Raw genomic sequence first — 22,338 nt, 5'->3', positions numbered from 1 at the left:
GGGAGCTGGATAATATCTGTCCTTGTTGGCTTCTCGGTGGTTCTGTGGGCTTTGTTGGTGGTACTGTGAGACAGCCAGCTGCAGTAAAAGGTTTTACTATGTGCCAGAGGTTGATCGTGGGACTCAGTGCTAAGAGTGATCCAGATGTTACTCCAACATTCTGTTTCTGTCGAGGGCACTGAGCAAAACAGACTTTTGACCTGTTCAACATGCACTTGCTTTTCCATAGTGCAGGCGATGCTGTCAATAATTAAGAAGGATGTCGTGGCACTCAGCAAACGTCTGACACTCATTCACAGTGCCCCGCTCATCATCCTGACTGTTTTTCTTTTTGAATAACCAACCAAATCAGCTTCTCCTCCCCCCGTGAGCTGGAGGCTGGAGGCAGTGACACATTCCTGCGGTGACAGTGAACAGGGCTGGAGCTGGGATGCAGATGGACCTTGAACTCTTTAAAGGGATGTCTGGCCTCACAGTAATGCTCCACTGGCAGCCCTCACTGCTCAGCTACAAACTGTAACTCTATAGCCTCATTGTTACGCTCCATATCCTCCCGCTGACCCTGAGCCCAATTATACAGATGACCCAGCCTTGATGGTATAACCTTGGGCGTCTTTTGGGGTTGTTGGGGCTCAGGGGTCCACCTCCTGTCCATCATGACGCGTCAGCCCTGTGCGTTAACCAGACACATTCCAAATGGGAGTGAGGGCGGCTCCTTTACGCTTCACCCCAAACAGACTGTGTGATTAAACCAACAGTGTAATTACAAAACAGTATGTTTGCATGCTTGTTGCCAAAATGTCGTCCTCTGTAAGTTAATCATTACATTTTAAAGGGCAAGTTACTTTTTTACAACTTGTTTCATACTGAGACGTCGTTAGTAATCAAGCATCTGTGTGTTTACTCACTTTTGACGAACACATGTGTGACAAATCTGTTTTTTCCACAAACTGCTGAAAATGAAATTCACGATCATCAGTAACGCCCACCGCACTGGAGTTCACTGAAATGAACTCAAACTGTGTTTTCCTGAATTGTTAAAGTTGTACAGCATAATTTGTCACATGTTCTTGGAATGTATGGTTACATGCAACATACGCTCATATGTTGTTAGTAGGGGTGTGTATCGCTCCCTTTTAAAATAATCCAATAAGTACCACATACTTTATGGTAGAGATGGGACGACTAGTCGTAATAGTCGACTATGACTAGTTAACATCTGACTAGTCAGCTATTTTTATTAGTCAAGTAGTGGAAAGCCATTTATTAAGACCTGCTGGAGCTGCCACCACTACCTTCACTCAGTGAAGAAAGTGTGTGAACCTCAGCAGGTGAACTAGTCAGCTCAAATGGGTAGTCTGTGCCTAGTAAATAAATGCAGGCATTGTCTTCATGCTAATGCTGTTTGTTGTATTTGCGATTTGTTTGCGTATACTTATTAAAATAAATGTCACATTTGAGTTTCACCATGAAGATTCGAAACTGAATTAACTCATTCAATGTCAAATTTAGTCACCGACTAGTCGACTAGTCGATAACTAATGATACCCAACTCGTCAACTAATGATTTTCATGAGTTGACCCAACCCTACTTCATGGACGATACTTTCTATTATGGAAAGAGTTGATGCAAAACGATTTGGTGTGGTGTGACACAATCTGATACAATTCTTTAATTAATGGTGACATCCATTTTCTGTCCATTAGAACAAAGAGTATAGGAGTTCCAAGAGGTGACGCTCAAAAGAACACCCAATAGCAACATTTTATAGCAATTTGCCCATGTGTACTTTCTGCCACCGCCATGTTGGACTAGTAAAAACCTGTCGAAAGAAGCCAAAGTCACCACAGCTGCTGCAGGTTTGAACTTTTTTTTCTTTTCCTCATACTTCGATGTTAAAACGTAAAAACACATTTCATTTACTAAGCTGAATGATGACAGACTGAAGTACAGCGCTATTAGTTATGCTAAGAATTTTACTCACCTTGTGATGGCTTGGCCACAGCTGCTTGCTCTTTTTTTTACTTAATAAGTACATTAATACATGGGTAGCCTTAACACATTCATAACATGTGTTAAGTATTAAAGTATTAAACCCACCCAACACAACCAGGCAAACCAAACTAAACTGTACACATCCTTAAAATGACGATTTGATGTTTTGACAGCATTGTGCATCTTCCTTAGAAATCAAATCTGACACTGGAATATTAATTACAATATTAACACAGTATTGCAGTATTTAATGCAGCATTAATTGCTTCATGTTAGATTGATATCTAGAATATGTGGTCATATCTGCCGGACTGCTGATAACAAGATCAACAGTGCGCTCGAGAGCACAAACCTCTGCCAACACTAGTTCCCAATTCCACAAATTTCTACCTTCTAAGTCCTGTTACAAGTGACTTTTCGTAAGCTAAAATATAATAATAAAAAATATATAGATCAAAAGGGCTTTTCAATGTTAAAATCAAATATTCACTAAATCTGCAATACGATTCAGATGGGGATCAAAATTAGTCTGTTCATTGAGAGTGCCAGTTTGCACCTCATTGTCACAAACGAGAGTGATGGAGACATTTTTGTTTGAGATATAATGCAGAATGTACACCAAATGGGCTTTTCGATATTAAATTCAAATGTCCACAAAATTCACAATCTGGATCAGATCCAGATGAAACTTTGTCAGTTGATAAAGGATACCATCCTACATAATGCCCTCAAATGTGAAAAAAAGAATCTTTTTCAACAGAGTTATGGATTTTTGAATATTTGTTCAATGATAAGATAGGGATTTTTCCAGTTCAGCAAGATTTTTGTTTTTACCCTTTGACCTATGACCTCGAAAATTGATCAGTTCTTGCCTATCAGGATATGAATCTTCAATAAAAATTTCATAATATATGAAAAATTGTGGGCTCCAGGCTGTTCACAAACAAACAAACAAACAAACAAACCAACAGGGGCAAAAACATAACCTCCTCCAACGTTGTTGGTGGAGGTAATAAATCAAAGTGGTATTCCTTACCTTCAAATACATATTGGATGTTGCTGAGTTGCCTCTGGTTACCGTTTGTTCATCACTAGGAGCACAACCGAATACAAACAGCAGAAAGTGAACAATTCTCGAGGTCGGTCATCCAGGCAGTTAACCTCTAGGGGCGAGTTTTGTTGAGTTTTGTTCAGAGCTCAATACATCCATCCATCCATTTTCTTCCGCTTCATCCAGAGTCGGGTCGCGGGGGCACCAGCTCAAGCAAAGTCGCCCAGACCTCCCGATCCACACACACCTCCCCCAGCTCCTCTGGGGGAACCCCAAGGCGTTTCCAAGCCAGCCGAGAGACGCAGTCCCTCCAGCATGTCCTGGGTCTTCCCCGGGGCCTCCTCCCAATGGGACATGCCCGGAACACCTCTCCAGCGAGGCGTCCGGGGGGCATCCGGAAAATATGCCCAAGCCACCTCAACTGACTCATTTCGATGTGGAGGAGCAGCGGCTCGACTCCGAGCTCCTCCCGAGTGACCGAGCTCCTCACCCTATCTCTAAGGGAGCGCCCACCCACCCTGGGGAGGAAACTCATCTCGGCCGCTTGTACTCGCAATCTCGTTCTTTCGGTCATGAGCCAAATTTCATGACCATAGGTGAGGATTGGAACGTAGATCGATCGGTAAATCGAGAGCTTTGCCCCCCTACTCAGCTCTCTCTTCACCACGCCGGCCCGATACAGCGAACGCATCACTGCAGATGCTGCACCAATCCGTCTATCGATCTCACGCTCCATCCGTCCCTCACTCGTGAACAAGACCCAGAGATACTTAAACGCCTCGGCTTGAGGCAAGGACACTCCACCGACCTGAAGAGGGCAAAGCACGTTTTTCCGGTCGAGAACCATGGCCTCGGATTTGGAGGTGCTGATTCTCATCCCGGACGCTTCACACTCGGCTGCAAACCGCCCCAGTGCACGCTGAAGGTCCTGATTTGACGAAGCCAACAGAACCACATCGTCCACAAACAGCAGAGATGAGATTCTGTGGTTCCCAAACCAGACCCCCTCTACACCCTAGCTGCGCCTAGAAATTCTGTCCATAAAAATAATGAACAGAACCGGTGACAAAGGGCAGTCCTGGCGGAGGCCAACGTGCACTGGAAACAGGTTTGACTTACTACCAGCAATGCGAACCAAGCGCCTGCTGCGGTCGTACAGGGACCGGATAGCCCTTAGCAAAGGCCCCCGGACCCCGTACTCCCGGAGCACCCCCCACATGGTGCCCTGAGGGACACGGTCAAACGCCTTCTCCAGATCCACAAAACACATGTGGACTGGTTGCGGCACACTGGACCAGCTCTACACGCTCCATTGGGTGCTTGAGGGTTCATGGGAGAGCTCAATACAAATACATGCAATTTGGTCACTTTTCAAAGGCGTCAGACTCCTCATTAAAGTCAGTTTAATGTATAATGGTTCATTTCAGGTCACATTGGTGTATAAATCTCACTGTTCCAGGCAATGATAGCTGTTAGCTGGCTGACAGAAGCAAGTCAGAGACAAATGTAAACCGACTGATTTCAACAGAAAGCAATGCGGCCGTCAAGCTGAAGAAGGAGTCCTACTTATCTTTGTTGGTAGGTGGGACCCCAGAGGCAGCTGACAGGTACCGGCAGGCCAAGTGTGCCACAGCCCGTGCGGTCGCAGAGGCAAAAACTCGGGTCTGGGAGGAGTTCGGGGAGGCTATGGAAGAGGACTATCGGTTGGCCTCGAAGAGATTCTGGCAAACCGTCCGACGCCTCAGGAGGCGGAAGCGGGTGGGGAGCTGTTGACTCTGACTGGGGATGTTGTTGGGCGGTGGAAGGAGTACTTCAAGGATCTCCTCAATCCCATCGTCACGTCTTCCGAAGAGGAGGCAGAGACTGGGGACCCAGAGGCGGACTCATCCATTACCCAGGCAGAAGTCACCGAGGTGGTTGGAAAGCTCCTCGGTGGCAAGGCTCCTGGGGTGGATGAAATCCGTCCTGAGTACCTTAAGTCTCTGGATGTTGTTGGACTGTCTTGGCTGACACGCCTCTGCAACATCGCGTGGCGATCGGGGACAGTGCCTCTGGATTGGCAGACCGGGGTGGTGGTCCCTCTGTTTAAGAAGGGGGACCAGAGGGTGTGTTCCAACTATAGGGGGATCACACTCCTCAGCCTCCCCGGTAAGGTCTATTCTAGAGTACTAGAGAGGAGAATTCGATCGATGGTCGAACCTCGGATTCAGGAGGAGCAGTGTGGTTTTCGTCCTGGTCGCAGCACACTGGACCAGCTCTACACGCTCCATCGGGTGCTCGAGGGTTCATGGGAGTTCGCCCAACCAGTCCACATGTGTTTTGTGGATCTGGAGAAGGCATTCGACCGTGTCCCTCGGGGCACCCTGTGGGGAGTGCTCCGGGAGTACGGGGTCCGGGGTCCTTTGCTAAGGGCTATCCGGTCCCTGTACGACCGCAGCAGGCGCTTGCTTCGCATTGCCGGTAGTACGTCAAACCTGTTTCCAGTGCATGTTGGCCTCTGCCAGGGCTGCCCTTTGTCACCGGTTCTGTTCATTATTTTTATGGACAGAATTTCTAGGCGCAGTCAGGGTGTAGAGGGGGTCTGGTTTGGGAACCACAGAATCTCGTCTCTGCTGTTTGCGGACGATGTGGTTCTGTTGGCTTCGTCAAATCAGGACCTTCAGCGTGCACTGGGGCGGTTTGCAGCCGAGTGTGAGGCGTCCGGGATGAAAATCAGCACCTCCAAATCCGAGGCCATGGTTCTCGACCAAAAAAGGTGCTTTGCCCTCTTCAGGTCGGTGGAGTGTCCTTGCCTCAAGTGGAGGAGTTTAAGTATCTCGGGGTCTTGTTCACGAGTGAGGGACGGATGGAGCGTGAGATCGATAGATGGATAGGTGCAGCGTCTGCAGTGATGCGTTCGCTGTATCGGACCGTCGTGGTGAAGAGAGAGCTGAGTAGGGGGGCAAAGCTCTCGATTTACCGATCGATCTACGTTCCGATCCTCACCTATGGTCATGAGATTTGGCTCATGACCGAAAGAACGAGATCGTGGGTACAAGCGGCCGAGATGAGTTTCCTCCCCAGGGTGGATGGGCGCTCCCTTAGAGATAGGGTGAGGAGCTCGGAGTCGAGCCGCTGCTCCTCCACGTCGAAAGGAGTCAGTTGAGGTGGCTCGGGCATCTTTTCCGGATGCCCCCTGGACGCCTCGCTGGAGAGGTGTTCCGGGCACATCCCATTGGGAGGAGGCCCCGGGGAAGACCCAGGACACGCTGGAAGGATTAATCTCTTGGCTGGCTTGGAACGCTTGGGGTTCCCCCGGAGGAGTGGGGGGAGGTGTGTGTGGATCGGGAGGATCTGGGCCGCTTTGCTTGAGCATGCTGCCCCCGCGACCCCGACTCCGGATAAAGCGGAAAGAAGAAGGAATGGATGGATGGATGGAGGATGGCAACGCGGCCCCAAGCGTGTTTTCACGAGCGGCCAGTCGCGGAAGTACGAAGCACTTGCCTTTGGATTGGCCGCTTCATGAAGTGACGTGGTGCTGACCTTGAGAATAGAAGAAAGAATAAGCTAGCTGTTTTTAGCATGTTAGCATAACAGACGTCTGTATGCTGAAATTCTTCTGTGATTTTTGGTCGACTTTGAAGTCCTCAGTTTTTGTCTTGATTTTGTTAAAATTCAAGCCTGTTGTGTGGCAGAGACGAGGTGCTGTTTGAGGCGAACGGAAGCGAGCAGACATGCAGCAACACGGGGGAAAACCAGTTAGACAGCTTCATGTTGAAGTGGTATAGAGGAGGATTTTCTTACAAAGAACGTTACACCTGCAGTTTGCCAGAAGCCACACGGGAAACCTGAGCTTAGACTGGATCACGAAGCTGTGAATGAAGATGCAACAGGCAAATGTTTGACCATTTCCCCGTGTCTCCACTCACATCCACAGAAGATGATAAATCTTTCACAGCCATCACGGGCGTCCGTGACTCCCTTACAGCTTCCACTCAATTTTTGAGAACACAGATTTATCATACAGTATTCTTAATATTTGATGTCAGTGAAGACCAAGACATACGAGGGCTGTCAATAAAGTAAGGGTCCTTTTTATTTTTTTCAAAAACTATATGGATTTCATTCATATGTTTTTACGTCAGACATGCTTGAACCCTCGTGCGCATGCGTGAGTTTTTCCACGCCTGTCGGTGACGTCATTCGCCTGTGAGCACTCCTTGTGGGAGGAGTCGTCCAGCCCCTCGTCGGAATTCCTTTGTCTGAGAAGTTGCTGAGAGACTGGCGCATTGTTTGATCAAAATTTTTTCTAAACCTGTGAGACACATCGAAGTGGACCGGTTCGAAAAATTAAGCTGGTTTTCAGTGAAAATTTTAACGGCTGATGAGAGATTTTGAGGTGATTCTGTTGCTTTAAGGACTTCCCACGGTGCGAGACGTCGTGCACCACTCCCAGGCGCCGTCGTCAGCCTGTTCAAGCTGAAAACCTCCACATTTCAGGCTCTATTGATCCAGGACGTCGTGAGAGAACAGAGAAGTTTCAGAAGAAGTCGGTTTCAGCATTTTATCCGGATATTCCACTGTTAAAGGAGATTTTTTTAATGAAAGACGTGCGGACGGATCCGCGCGTCGGGACGCAGCCGACGCGGTGCGGCGGCACAGGAAAAACACTCTGTGTTGATAACCATTGTAAATCCAGGCGGCTTTTGAGGCTTTCAGTGGAGTGAGTATATGAGAAATTGTTTTAACAGGCAGGACATGTTCCAACTTGTCCTTAAGGCTTTAACAGAGGTGTTTTTCCTGTGGCGGAGGTCGCGGCGGCTGCGTCCCGACGCGCGGACCCGTCCGCACGTCTTTCATTAAAAAAATCTCCTTTTAAACAGTGGAATATCCGGATAAACTGCTGAAACCGACTTCTTCTGAAACTTATCTGTTCTCTCACGACGTCCTGGATCAATTCGAGCCTGAAATGTGGAGGGTTTTCACCCTGAACAGGCTGACGACGGCGGCTGAGAGCCTGCCTGAGCGACGTCTCGCACGTGGGAAGTCCTTTAAAGCGACAGAATCACCTCAAAATCTCTCATCAGCCGTTAAAATTTTCACTGAAAACCAGCTTAATTTTTCGAAACCGTGTCCACCTTCGATGTGTCTCACCGGTTTAGAACAAATTTGACTCAAACCAACGCGCCAGTCTCTCAGCAACTTCTCAGACAAAGGAATTCCGACGAGGGGGCCTGGACGACCTCCTCCCACAAAGGAGTGCTCACAGGCAAATGACGTCACCGACAGGCGTTGGAAAAACTCACGCATGCGCACGAGGGTTCAAGCATGTCTGACGTAAAAACATATGAATGAAATCCATATAGTTTTTGAAAAAAATAAAAAGGACGTTACTTTATTGACAGCCCTCGATTCCATGAAAAATAGGAATATTCCACACAGACTTCCTCTTTTATTGAAGCTTAAGGAGCAGACACCAACTGCACGTACACATAACATGTTTTTTCTCTCGCCGAATTTCAGTCCGTGTCCACATATCCATTCTTTGTCCATGCTCAGCAGCTGCGGTGCATTAATGTGAACCTTGCTTAGTATGCACTATAAGGTCTAGAAAGGCTACCTGTCACTGATGAGAAGTGTTCCTTAATGGACGGGGAGTTGATTTACATTTCCAGCGTTACATGCATGTTGTGGAGGAAGAGTTTTGCAGAAGCGGTAAATGATTGTGCCCCTTGCAGTCAGATAAAAATGTCTCTTTTATAGAGTTTCTGGGTACATTTAGTGACAAAATGTCACAGCAGTCCAAGCTTGAGTTTGTGAAATATATACAGAAATGTGCAGAAAAAAAAATAAATTCCTGTCATAAAGCAAAGAATTTGCAAAAGTAAAGACAAATTCTGCCATTTACAACGTAGTGCTCAACATGAAATAATAAACAAAATAAATATCTTATATCTGACTACTGTTTTCATTTAGAAGTTAATTCTTTTGGCTGAATTATTATTAGGTTTTTACAAAAACATGTACAGTATATCTATTCATTAATTACTGATTATCAACCACTCTTGTGTTTGATTAATCTATTATTTATTCTTAGAATCACTGCAGAAGTTATCTCAAAGTGCCATACACAACACGTGACGTCTAGAGTATAGACCTTACCCACATGGGGCAAGAAATAAAAAACTCCCTTTAAAGAGGAAGAAACCTTGAGCAGATGGCCTCCTGACCTTGTCCAAGGTCAGGAGGCCATCTGCTTTGAGTACAAAAGGCACAAAACAAAATTGATACAAATATGCATTAAACTTTAATAGAACAGTTGAAAGCTGAAACAACCCAATTCATATTATTCTACATGGTGGAATACATCCCTGGTTGATAACATATGGTCTGAGCCCTCCTTAGGTGGGGGGCGCCAAAGATCATTATTTTGTCAGTTCTTACGTTGTCAAAACTAAAAGTGTACAATAATAAAATCATAAAAACACACTTAATGACAGAAATATTAATTAAAACAATAATTTTTGTGGGGTGGGGGTGGGGTGGAATGGGTCAGTTTATTCTTTTGGGGGAGGGTGGGGAGGGGGGACTCAGTGTTGGGGCTGTAATGAAAAAAATTGGGACACACTGTAATAGACAACATAAATTATTACACAATATCAAATCTTGGAGGGGGCTGTTTCTTTCAGTGGGATATTTCTTTATTTAATATATTCCTTAGTTAAATCAGCAAAATTATGTAAGTATTATTATTTTGAAAATATTGTTCAATGTTATTATATTTAAATTAACTGTGGGAAATTATAAATATGGTCTTGTACTGAGATAATAATCAGGGAAAAAGTCAAAATGAAAAAAAAAAGTCATGAAAACCTTGCACCCAGACCTTTTATTGACTATTGTTAAAAAATGTTGTTTTAGTTTTTTTCTAATTAAATAATTAGACTGAAATTGAATAATTCTTTTTTGAGCGGGCTGATGTTGATTTCACTCCCACAATGATCAGAGAAGACCACAAACACCTCTGCCACATGTCCAGTGACGAAATATCAATTCACTCAACACTGACTTGTATTTTTAACACAGCATTGTGAATTTAAATTTATATTTTACAACAACAAAAAGAGACAACGCAGTGTTTTCTTAAAATAATATTTTTAATATTACTTATTATCATAAAGATATATTTACACACTTTACAGAAATAGAAAATAAAAACACAAAGCTACGCATGAAAGGAAAAAATAAAATAAAAATAAGTACTCCAAGAGCTAAAGCTTATCTTTTATAAATTAGAAACCAAAAAGTTCAAATATGTACACAGTATTTCAACCATTTCTGATACACTTGTTTTATTTATTTATGTCATTTATTTTTGCCCAGTTCAACATCAAAACAGAGACAGGGACTGTACATTTGGCCTGGTGAGTAATATGAGCACACACCATAAACAGAATATAAGATTCAGGAGTAATACATTGTGTTATCTGCTTCAGACCTAATAACACTGTCATGATGGCACGTGAGCCTCTTTAGATTGTTCGGAATGTGGCTGATGTTGGACTCGGCGGTTACAGGGATGGAGAATGTGTCACCATCGGGGCGGGAGGAGCCTGTGCTATTCTGGGTGTCGGAAGTCTCATTTTGAGGCTCCAAAGATAATGACAGATTATAGCCATTTCCCACAGGATGTAAAATCTAGTTATCTGTCAGATTGCCCAGCCGGTGGAAATGTGTGAATGCATCGGCTAGAATATCAGCCACTCGATCCTTCAGATACCCACTCTGACGGCCAACATGATACAGTTTGATGGGTTTGGAGATTCACAAGGTAAATCGAGGAATGTGTTGAGTGCCAAGTGTTTCCACAATGAGTGAACTGTTTGCATCTTATCCGCTAGATAGCTGAGAGCCTAGGACGGGAAAACAAAGAGTCTGTATTTCAATGATCGATTTCACAGGGGGCGCCGAGACCGAGACCCAACGGCTAATGTTTAAAACCTGCTGCTTGATTTGACTTGTCTCCACCAGTTACACAAATCTCTCAGCTTATCACGACTCTTTACACACTCTCCAGCCAAATGCATTTAGACAACAACAACAAAAAAAGAAAAAACTAAGTAAACACAAAGGGGCAAGTTCTCAGAACAAACATATTCTACCAGGAAAACATGCTAACAAGTGCATAGGAATATTACTCAGGCCTTGTGATGGTCACAGAGAGGAGGAACTGGAGAGGGAACACTGAGAGGGTAGGAATCGTTTCTCTTGTGTAAGCCTTGCTGGAAAAGACCATTAAGGAAAATGGTTTTGCTCCCCGAGCATAATGTATTGGTTTACCATTTCACTTTGAGCCTGGACGTGCTTGTCCTTCCACACCACAAGACCCATTAACCTGATGTGCAGGGGAGGGCTGTGGGTTGTGATCTACAAGAAAAGAACGCCTGAAAGCTTTCAAGTGTCCATGACATTGTGCTGCAGACTACTTTTCTATTTTGTTACATCCACAAAAGATACAGCTGTTCACACTGTATTCAAGAAGTAAGCTTTGGACAACCAGCTAGATGAGAACCAGACAAAAATTGTCACAAGACACAGGGGGAGGAACCAAAAAAAAAAACAAACAAAAAAAAAAAAACATGAAAAACAAAACCATTCCATACCAAGAGACTTATTTTCAAGGTGTATTTTTCCAGCAGCATCATGGAGTTGCAAAAGTGCAGCCTTGCAAACCCAAACAGATATGCCTTGGAGCAAAGCCACATCTATTTGTTATGAGTAGTCAACATAGGAGGCTTTGGATGAAAGGATTTTTGGCTTAAAAATTAAAATAAAACTCATCGGATAACCAGACCAAGATTCGAAGGGTTCTTTACAATGGTTTGCTCTGATCTCTGAGAGGGCAGCATGGCTGGTGCAGATGGTGAGGATACATTCATGAAGAACAGTGTGGATACAGACGTTGCTCGGCTCCCTAAACGTAACTTCTGCGATGGGCAAATATCGATTTGAACCCCCTTGTCGTGACCCAGTCTACTCCAGGATCCCGACCCGTGCATCTTCGATCATCCATCCCCAGCTCATTTCTCCAAAACCATCTTCCCCATTAATACATGAGACACACTGAGCAAAGCCGTCTTATTCCCGAGGAGCTTTAACGAAATCTACATCTCTGTCTGAGAGGGTATGAAAAAAATAATAGTAGGACTGAAGTTCTTCTTCTTCTTTATCACAGTGCCCTAGGATTTCATACATTTTTAATCAAGGTGATCTTGACTGGTTGGGTTACCACTATGATTTTAGATGCTCTCTTAATAAAAGCAACTGAGATGCTGCTTTTTATTGTTGTAATATTTGCATGAGACATGGCGAGAGGGATGATGTGATGGGAATCTAGGTTAATCTGCCGGTCACATTTGAAAACGTGTTTGTTGATTGAATCACAGTGGAATCCATTTTTTTTTTTATCTGAACTGTTCAATAGGCATTTGCTCTACAGGTTATCGTGCTAAAATATTTTATGGTTGCACACAGAATCTGTGGGGGGTTTGGGGATTGGCAAAGGGGGAAGGGTATGGTTTCAGTCTAAGCTAATTTAACAACAAGCTCAGACTAAGCGGCCCTGGCCGGCCTCTGGGAGATCCATCTGAAAAAGATTAACTTTAGGATTTAATGAGCATAATGATCAAAGCCACGACCACCTGTGCTGTGGAGGGGCAGACAAGAAAGGCAACTGTACCCATCTTCTAGGGAAAGGACTAGAAAAGGCCGAAGCTGGATACCTGGCTATATTTTTGTATACACAGAGGGAGAGTAAAAATACAGTATACGAAAATATGCTCATATAAGATTTAAATGTATTGTATGTCTGTTAAATAAATGCACAAACTAGACTGTTCTAGTACAAGCCTCTATCACAGCACCCTGAGAAAAAAGGAATGAAACTACTTAAACACAAAAACAAACTGTAATATATATTCCAGTATGATAAAAAGGCATAGCATTCTGTCATTTAAAAACATCGGTCAAAGGGTTGAACAAGTCTTATACAGGATGATAAAACAGCCAGCGTGATCGCGGTAGGCTGATTATGGTGGCATATGAACTGACCTGATGTTTGCTTTGAAACGTTTTATTTTATTTTTGATTTTTTTTTTTTTTTTTGGTCTAATTCAATGATCATCCTTGCTTACGTCATCTTTCATGGGATTTATTTTTGCAGGAATTTGTAATGCATAATGCGTCAGTGTATCAAGACTTCAAACAAGAGGTAATGTGTTTCTCATTTCCGTCTAACCTTTCATTCTCTCGCTCCTGGCAGCATTGTGGAGAAGGTTATTATTTGGCACTTCATTAAAAGGCACGGCAGCCTGTCGGTGGAGCAGACCGCCACTGCCAGTTAACAGTCGTTTAGAGCAGCTGCACGGAGCAGCGGTGTGGCGAGATGGCCGGGGGATTGGTGACAGGATTGGGATTCGGGGTTGAAGGACTCTTTCAAGGTGTGGACACTGTTACAGTAAGGTTGAGCATGTGAGCAAAGCCCCCCGAGGTGTTAAAGAGTTGAGAAACACAGAAGAAGTTTAGATTATAGATTCTATCACTTAAAGAGATCGATCTGAAAAATGTGCATGTGGACAAGCACCATTGATAGCAATAATGAAGCAATGCTCTTGCATTTCTATTTGAAATATATAACCGTAGATTCCTTGTAGACAGGATATCATGAGTTAATTGGTAGTTGTCGTTGCCAAGTTTGTTTTTTTCTTTTCAAAAGACACTGCTCCTTGCTTGCTCGTAAAAGCATAAGTAGCTACATAGCAGTGGAATCGGCAGCTGTACTTTTTTTTTTAAAATTTGAGGAGTGGGAATACATTGCAGAGAAGTGACAGATGCGTTTAGACTCGGATACTTTTGACCGGGCTTCCTCTCCACCACATGCCATGCAAAGTGTGTGAGACACTTGGCGCGATCACGATGATTGGGCTCTATTAAGCAAACAACAGGAGGAAATACTCGGGATAAAGAGATAAGTAGTCATAGATAGAGACAGAGAAATAGAATCTGATAACTCAGGTTCAATACCCCCCCCCACCCCCACCCCTGCCTCCTTTTCTACTTAGAGCTGAGGATGAGCGGCTCGTCCTGATTTTTTTTCTTCTTCTTCGTCTTCTTCTTGTTTTTTCTTTTCTTATTTTTTTTTAAATGTGGACAGAGTTGCTTGAAGAACCAGCAGGTGCTATGGACGTCACTCTTCAGGCTGGGCGACCGTAGGCCCTTCATTGCAAGGCCCCCCAAGGCAAAGGAAGAGCATAGGAATCAGAACCTGGTGGAGGGCGCTCAAAGCCGTGCCTGCAAAACAAAACCAAAGGGAGAAAGGGCATGAGCCTGGCGCCTTTTGTTTCTGAAAAACATCTCATGTCATGCAGGCATTTCAATATCTTCAACAGTACGGGTGCTCTATGACGTTATCTCCTAGGAAAGCAATATTCAACTGAAATACAATGAAGGATAGAAGAAAATCAACCATGGGGAGTAGAAGCCTGGCATTATTCTACACTCTTGGCAGTAAACCAGTGCTTTTCAAAGACTTTTATCTCTACATGCCTTTGAGCTTCTCCTATTCTGGGATAAGTTCTTGAGGTTTTAGATGACTAGGGCAGTAAGATTTGTTGCATGACAACACAGTTTATTCAATGATAACACCCCTGTTCTTGTGGCTAATTTTACATATTTCTGTGGGTATGTCACGCCCAGAGAATGCACTCTGTTATATTTTTGTTTGTTGTTTGTCATTTGGATCTGTGGTATGATCTCATCTCCCTGAAGCCATTCTCATGAATGCATCCCAGTCAGATGGTGGAAGAAGCTGCAAACCTTTTTTTGATAGAAAACTCTGGAAAACATCTTAACTGAGCTTTCTCACACCGAGGGTCTCAATGAGTTTTCATGAATTGCCTGTGGTTTAAAATCTAATATCCTGTCTTCCTTTACCAGACATGGCTTCCATCCAGCACGTTAGGATGTGAATCTATTCATGTGCAGAGAGGCTGACCCGGGTCGCCATCTTTCTTCTGAGTTCCTTACATCTGGAATGTGTAATGAAGAAAAGTCATTCTACCGTTTACTTCGGGTGTTTTATGGAATAAAAGATATGCTGTTCTTGACACTGAAAAGGTGTGATGGTCGTAGATCTCAGGATGATGAGAGAGGAGGTAGATGAATGCAGTTTTCATTATTATTTAATCTGAAGGCAGACAGTGCAAGGATTATGTTAAAGAACAGCCTCAGTTTATGATGATGATCATCATCTTGCCACTATACTGCATTTTGACTTTCAAGTCTCCTTCACAGCTCCTTTCAAACATGATGATGCCTTTTAAAGTCAGGTGCTGCACCAGCTAGAGCAGGCCACAACATAATCAAGTAGATATGATCAATAATCAATCCTTTACTTGCCACCTTCGCTTCCAACTGAAATCAGTGAGCAGGAAGATGGGGAGGTGGGGGCGCATCTGGTGCGTGACCCAACCACCGAGTCACCATGACCCCACTTTAATATTCATGTAACATTTGCCAATTATAAAGTGATACTCATCATAATTTAAACTTGTGCACAGCACGATATAGATCCAAGTTCAGTTCCCAGCCATGGTAAACATGCACACAATGAAATTTCTCTTCTGTATTTAATCCATCCTAATTACAGTTAGACACAATCCAACCACTAGGAGCAGTGGGCTGCCACAGTCCAGTGCCCGGGGACCACGCTACCTTGGTCAGAGGCAGAGAAAGGAGCAGACTCTAAATAAGCATGTTTTTGACTGTGGGAGGAACCCGGAGGAAACTCATGCAGACACCATGCAAAGTCCACACAGCAAGAAAGGTTTAGAAGCAATCCCATGACCTTCTTGCTGTGAGGCACCAGTGCTCACCACGAAGCCACTGTGCCACCAAAGATACTTCAGACAAGATACTTCTTGTGCATTGCCACAGTCCACCCCACTACAAATGGGTACCAGGCTTGACTGTCAAAATAAGCTATAATGGACTGATGTCTTGTGCAGGGGAAGTCGTAGTCTCTCATCCCCTTTATGCTGTGGTATCCTGGCATAATTATTGGCACCAGTGGGCCTCAGATCATGCATAGGATTGCATTGCTTCCTAGCATGGCCATAGGTATGTTCACCATAAACAAAGATGTCTTGCAAAAGTGCACTGGAATATTACTTGTACTGTAATGTTGGCCCACTATAAAGTACTACATTACTAGTGGAACAACAGTACAGGATCAGTTCTGGGGTCATCAAGACATATCCAAGCTTCAATTTGTCTGCTAAACAAAGTGAAATGTATCCTTAGACTTCCATTCTTCCAAAACATCAAAGGTCCACCTGCCCGAAGGCTCCAGTCTTGCAAGCCTGTTTGGTGTGACCCTCTTGGTCCCCCTTTCTGCTTTGTTGGGGATGCTTCACACAAAACTCTCATTAGTGAGCTGCCCACCACCTGGAATAGACCTTCCACACAGACAGTGAGATCTCCTGAACTGCTTTCGGTTTGATGCCACACCATCCCACTACAAACTCCATAAATGGGGGTTGTTGCAATGATTGCCTGTTTGACTACGTCAATAATCCTACCAAATTTATTGGAGAGATCGCTGGTACACATTATGAAAAAGATGACTCCAAGTGGATAACCACCGGCACCCATGAGTCACAGGACCTACATCAAACGCATGACTTCTTTCTGTAACTTTGCATAATTTATTACCATCTTTGAAAAATGTCAGCTACCTATTTTATAAACACTACCCAATCTACAGCCCATGGATCCCCACGGGGAAAGCGCTAGTTTTTATTGTAAAACATGCAACCACTGAGTCAAATTTAAGTGCAAATTAATGGTATAAAATCCTTTTTTTTTTTGTATTTTCATGAAGATCATCTTGAACTACATATGTTTTGTCCTCATCTGTTCAAAATGAGATGGAGAGCAGCACGCATGAAATGAATACAGAGTTGTCATGTTGTTGTTGTTGTTAGAGTGGCTCGTTGCTATGACAGGTTTTGTGACAAATTAATTCCTGCGATCTGTTGAAGTAACAACAACAAGCTGTGTCTTAACTTTGAAGGATTTCAGCATTACAAATCCTTTTGTTTCTCTCTCTCTGTCTTTTTTTTTTTTTTGCAGGTTGGTACCAAGATGAGAAATCTTTGAAGTATGAAATTGGCAAAAATCAGTGGGGCCAGAGAGGAAAGAAAACAAAAGGAAAACTTCAGCATGTTTGGGCTTAAGCGGCGTCTGTGTAGGTCGCATTGTGAGTCAGTGAGCCGTTCATTTCCACTGAGATTCACAGCTTCCTCAAGTTCCCTGTGTTATATGATCAGCATTATAAGCACTGACCACTTAATGCGTACAAGGTTTTCTCACTTTTTATGCAGAAACTGAGGAACGGTGGAAAGCGCTTGGGACTGCTTGTTGTCGTCTTTGTCGTGCTGCCTTTATTTCAAGCAAGAGTGAGTTTAAAAGAAATCTCACCCTGTCTCAAAACATAAAAGCCCCCATAATGATCCATAATTCACTATAGATTGTAAAACCTGTCTGACAGCTTTGGAGAACAGAGCTTCCAAACATCTATTGCTTTCATCGCTGTTCCTTTAAAAACTGATGACCTGTGCCCTCATACTCTCTGGCTAAAACCTGGTCACACTACCGGTCTAATTTATAACTGCTTCTCACCAAGTTAGTGTTGTTTGGTTGACACCTCCTGCTGGGATATTGTGTTTTCTCAAGTTTGCCTGTCTCTTACAGCGTCTGGAAATGATATGTGAATAGACTTTTCTGCTTCTTATTTGTTTATTTATCTCAAACAGACACAATATGAAATAGACATGAAGACTAAAGCACCAAAAACAACACATAGTATCGATTAAAAAGGAAAAGAAAAGAAATATGCTTGAGAAGAAGCAGGAACAAAAGGATATAATAGAAATGTGGTTGCCTTCAGTTCTCAGTGACAAGTTAACATAGAGCAGGTGCAAAAAGTACATTGACACAAGCCCTGATTAGCACAGAATCTATTTGTGATCTTGTTACTAGGCAGTAATTTGCACATGTACATACAGTTGTGCTCATAAGTTTACATACCCTGGCAGAATTTTAGATTTTTTTTTTTTGGCCCTTTTTCAAAGAATATGAATATAACACAAAAACCTTTTCATGCATGGATAGTAGTTGTGAAGCCATTTATTGTCAAACAAATGTGTTTACTATTTTTAAATCATAATGACAACAGAAACTACCCAAATGACCCTGATCAAAAGTTTACATACCCCAATTCTTAATACTGTGTATTTCCCCTTTAACATCAATGACAGCTTGGAGTCTTTTGTGGTAGTTGTGGATGAGGCTCTTTATTTTCACCGATGGTAAAGCTGCTGATTCATCTTGGCAGAAAGCCTCCAGTTCCTGTAAATTCCTGGGTTGTCTTGCATGAACTGCATGTTTGAGATCTCCCCAGAGTGGCACAATGATATTGAGGTCAGGAGACTGAGATGGCCACTCCAGAACCTTCACTTTATTCTGTAGCAAATGACAGGTCAACGTGGCCTTGTGTTTTGGATTGTTGTCATGTTGGAACTTCAAAGTACTTCCCATGCACACCTTATGGGCCTCCACTAATTTCTGATAACATGCTGCATTCATCCTTCCATCAATTTTGACCAAGTTTCCTGTACCTTTGTAGCTCACACATCCTTAAAACATCAATGATCCACCTCTGTGCTTCACAGTCAGAAGAGTGTACCTTTCATCATAGGCCTTGTTGACTCCTCTCCAAATGTAACATTTATCTTGTGGCCAAAAGGTTCAGTTTTGGTCTCATCACTCCAAATGACATTGTTCTCTGTGCTGTCTGGCATATTGTAACTGGGATACTTTGTGGCATTTTCATAGTAATGGCTTTCTTCTGGTGACTCAACCATGCAGCCCATTTTTCTTCAAGTGCCTCCCTATTGTGCATCTTCAAACAGCCACACCACTTTTTTTTTCCAGAGTCCTGTATTTCAGCTAAAGTTATTTGTGGGTTTTTCTTTGCATTCCGAACAATTTTCCTGGCAGCTGTTGCTGACATTATTGTTGGTCTACCTAACCGTGGTTTAGTTCCAACAGCATCCCTCATTTTCCACTTCTTAGTTTGAGCCTGAACACTGCTGATTGGCATTCTCAGTCCCTTGGATATCTTTTCATATCCCTTTCCTGTTTTATAAAGTTCAGTTACCCTCTCGTTGACAATTATTTTTCTTTCCCTATGACTCAGAAACCAGAAATGTCAGGTGCAGCACTGGATGAAAGATGCAAGGGTCTGTCAGGAGCCCGGAAACTCACTGACCTTTTATACACACACAATGATTACAAGCAAACAGATCATAGGTGAGGATGGTTACCTTTTGCAGCCATTCCATTTGTGTCAGTTGGTGTGCATGTTATCAGGCCAAAATCACCAGGGTATGTAAACTTTTGATCAGAGTCATTTGGGTAGTTTCTGATGTCATTATGATTTAAAAAGAGTAAACACAGTTGTTTGACAATAAATGTCTTCACACAACTACTACCCATGAGTGAAAGAAAAGTTTTTGTGTTATCATTCATATTCTCTGAAAAATGGTTAAAAAAAAAATCAAACATTTTGCCAGGGTATGTAAACATTTGAGCACAACTATATATCCCCAAGCAAATACATACACTTTTCCAGTAAAGGTGAGAACCATTCACTACGAAGTATTATATTTTTTGAAGACAAAATCTGAATAGTAGAAAAGATTTCTGCCTATATCCTATAGAACTAAGTCTGACACGTGGAGCAGGTGGCTGCATGGATAAGGAGCTGGCCTTCCAATATGTAGAGTCGGGTTCAAATCCTGCTCATGCTACCTGTCTGTGTCCTTGGATAAGACACTTAATCTACATGGTCTCAGTCCACCCAGCTGTAAATAGGTATCAGCCTCAGCATGTGTCCCATCCAGTTGGAGTCATAGACTTTCATTTGCTTAATGCTTGATGCTATAGACTCCGGAGATAATCACGGACCCAACGAGCCTCAGGGCCTATATAGGACTTACTTCTAAGTATCAGAAGTTTTCAGAATGGTATGGCCATACGAGGTGATCTTACAGCTCCTGCTATTCCCCGGTACCAAGACACTTAATCTGCATTGTCCCAGTCCACCCAGTTTGAAATGGATACCGGCTTTGGCTGGGGAAGTAACCTACTTCGGACTGGTATTCCATCCAGCCTAAGAATCTATGACTCACCTTAGACAAGATGCCAGCCCATTGCATTTTATTTCTCTAGCCAAAGCCTGGTATAATGCAGACTAAGTGTCTTTTCCAAAGACACAGACTAGTAGTGTCACTGGGAATTGTACCCAGGTCTATATATTGACAATCCAACTTCTATCCCACTGATCTGTCTACTCCGTAACTAATCTACAAAGCATTAAAATCTACAAAGCATTAAACACATTTGTAAAGAAGAAACCCACTTAAAGGGTTACATATACCAGCTGATTTCTAAGTACAACTGGTGCCCCCTTGAAGAAGTAAATGATCTCAACTTTAAAACAAATCTTTGTCATCCTATGACGACGTAATCCTTTGGAATAAAGTTCCGTAATTTGTTAAAGCATGTAGTTTTTCTTGTTTCAACAACATCTTTGTGTTTGAGTTTGGCTGTGACTTCCTGAAACTGCATGCAACCGCATTATACCAACAATGTTTTTCAGGATGGTTGAGCTCAGCATCATTTCAAAGAACAATGAGACTGCATTTCCTCACCAGTCAGCGGTTACAATGTCATAATTTGGGATCTTAGTCATATAACTGATTTCAGAAAACATTAACGTAGGACTGCAGGACTACTGTGACTGCAGGATCATCAACTAATGTAATGATTATCACATTGATTAACTGACTAATTAGCTGATTAATGAACTGATTATCAGCTGCTCTTAATCTCGTAATTGAATAATAATCTTTTTCCTTGCTGCCTTCTCTCTCTCTCTCTCTCTCTCTCTCTCTCTCTGAATGAATATAAACGGACACAGTGCCTCCAGGTGACGCTATGTTGTACGCAGGCGATGTTCTTATGGCATTGGCTAGTTAGCAGCTAGCTAATAGCTGCCTGCTTGTGCTGTTCCCCTTCAAGCTTCTACCTTAAAACAATGGATGTTTTAATAAACTGGGAGGCAAAACTATGACTCATTGACACATAAGACTTGAATATTGTCCACTTTTGTTCATATATGGTCTTTAAAACTGGTTTGTTTGTCACAAATAATATATCACTGCGTATGTGTATGTGAGCACAGGCTAACTGCTATGGTACAGTTGGTCTGATGGCGTTTTCATTCATTTGCTTTAACAATTTCATCATAGCTTAGCATATCAAAGGTATTTGCTCATGCAAGTCCAGTTTTAGTATGTTATCTGACTAGCCATCATATCTTTAGCTGTAGGGGTTTCGGTTCAACTTGCCCATTGTAAACAACGAAAATGGCATCACCGGTCAACATGCATGAGGAAAAAAAATGCAAACCAGCGTGAAATGCATTTACCAAAGGCATTCAAATGTAAGTTAATGTTTATATAGATTTTATTTTATTTTTATCAAATCCCACAATGAATCACACCCAGATTACATGCCATTAATATTCCAATTGCAGAAGCTCCTTATTTCCTGGTAACTTCAAGGAAACAATGAATCTCCATGCAATGTTATGTTACCATCGGACCAGAACCCCCAGCATGCACAAAGGACCATGGGGCCCTGAAATTGAGAATAGCTCTGTCTGGACACACACACAGGGGGCATACAGGCCCATCTACATCAGTGATGCTGAGGTCAAAACACCTAAAGATTCCATTGCACTATTTGTCACTTTCAACAGTGTGCAATACTGATACTTGCACCCCTCAATGTATATGAGGTCTGTGAGAAAAGTATCCGACCTTTTTATTTTATGCAAAAAATATATGGATTTGATTCATATGTTTTTACGTCAGCCAAGCTTGAACCTTCGTGCGCATGCGTGAGTTTTTTCACGCCTATCGGTTGCGTCATTTGCCTGTGGGCAGGCTTTGAGTGAGCACTGGTCCACCCCTCGTCATTTTTTCATTGCGAGGAAATGGCGGAATGATTTGGGCTTTGTTCCATTAGAATTTTTTCAGAAACTGTTAGAGACAGGCAGCTGGAAACCATTCGGAAAATTCACATGGCTTTCGGTGAAAATTTTATGGGCTTCACAGAGATTACG

At 43.0% G+C, this 22,338-nt stretch overlaps 1 protein-coding gene across 1 annotated transcript in view; it reads right to left on the bottom strand.

The window, feature by feature from the left end:
- Positions 1-10,795: 10,795 nt before the first annotated feature.
- Positions 10,796-22,338, bottom strand: part of apln (apelin) — a 50,704-nt gene continuing 39,161 nt past the window's right edge. The window contains exon 3 of the mRNA XM_034181753.1: positions 10,796-14,375. The gene's annotated coding sequence lies outside the window, so the exon portion shown is untranslated. The remainder of the gene's footprint in view (positions 14,376-22,338) is intronic.

The sequence above is a fragment of the Thalassophryne amazonica genome, chromosome 11 (assembly GCF_902500255.1).
Source record: "Thalassophryne amazonica chromosome 11, fThaAma1.1, whole genome shotgun sequence".
Lineage (NCBI taxonomy): Eukaryota > Metazoa > Chordata > Actinopteri > Batrachoidiformes > Batrachoididae > Thalassophryne > Thalassophryne amazonica.
The sequence above is the reverse complement of the archived record's forward strand: the minus strand, read 5'-3'. Positions and strand labels throughout refer to the sequence as shown.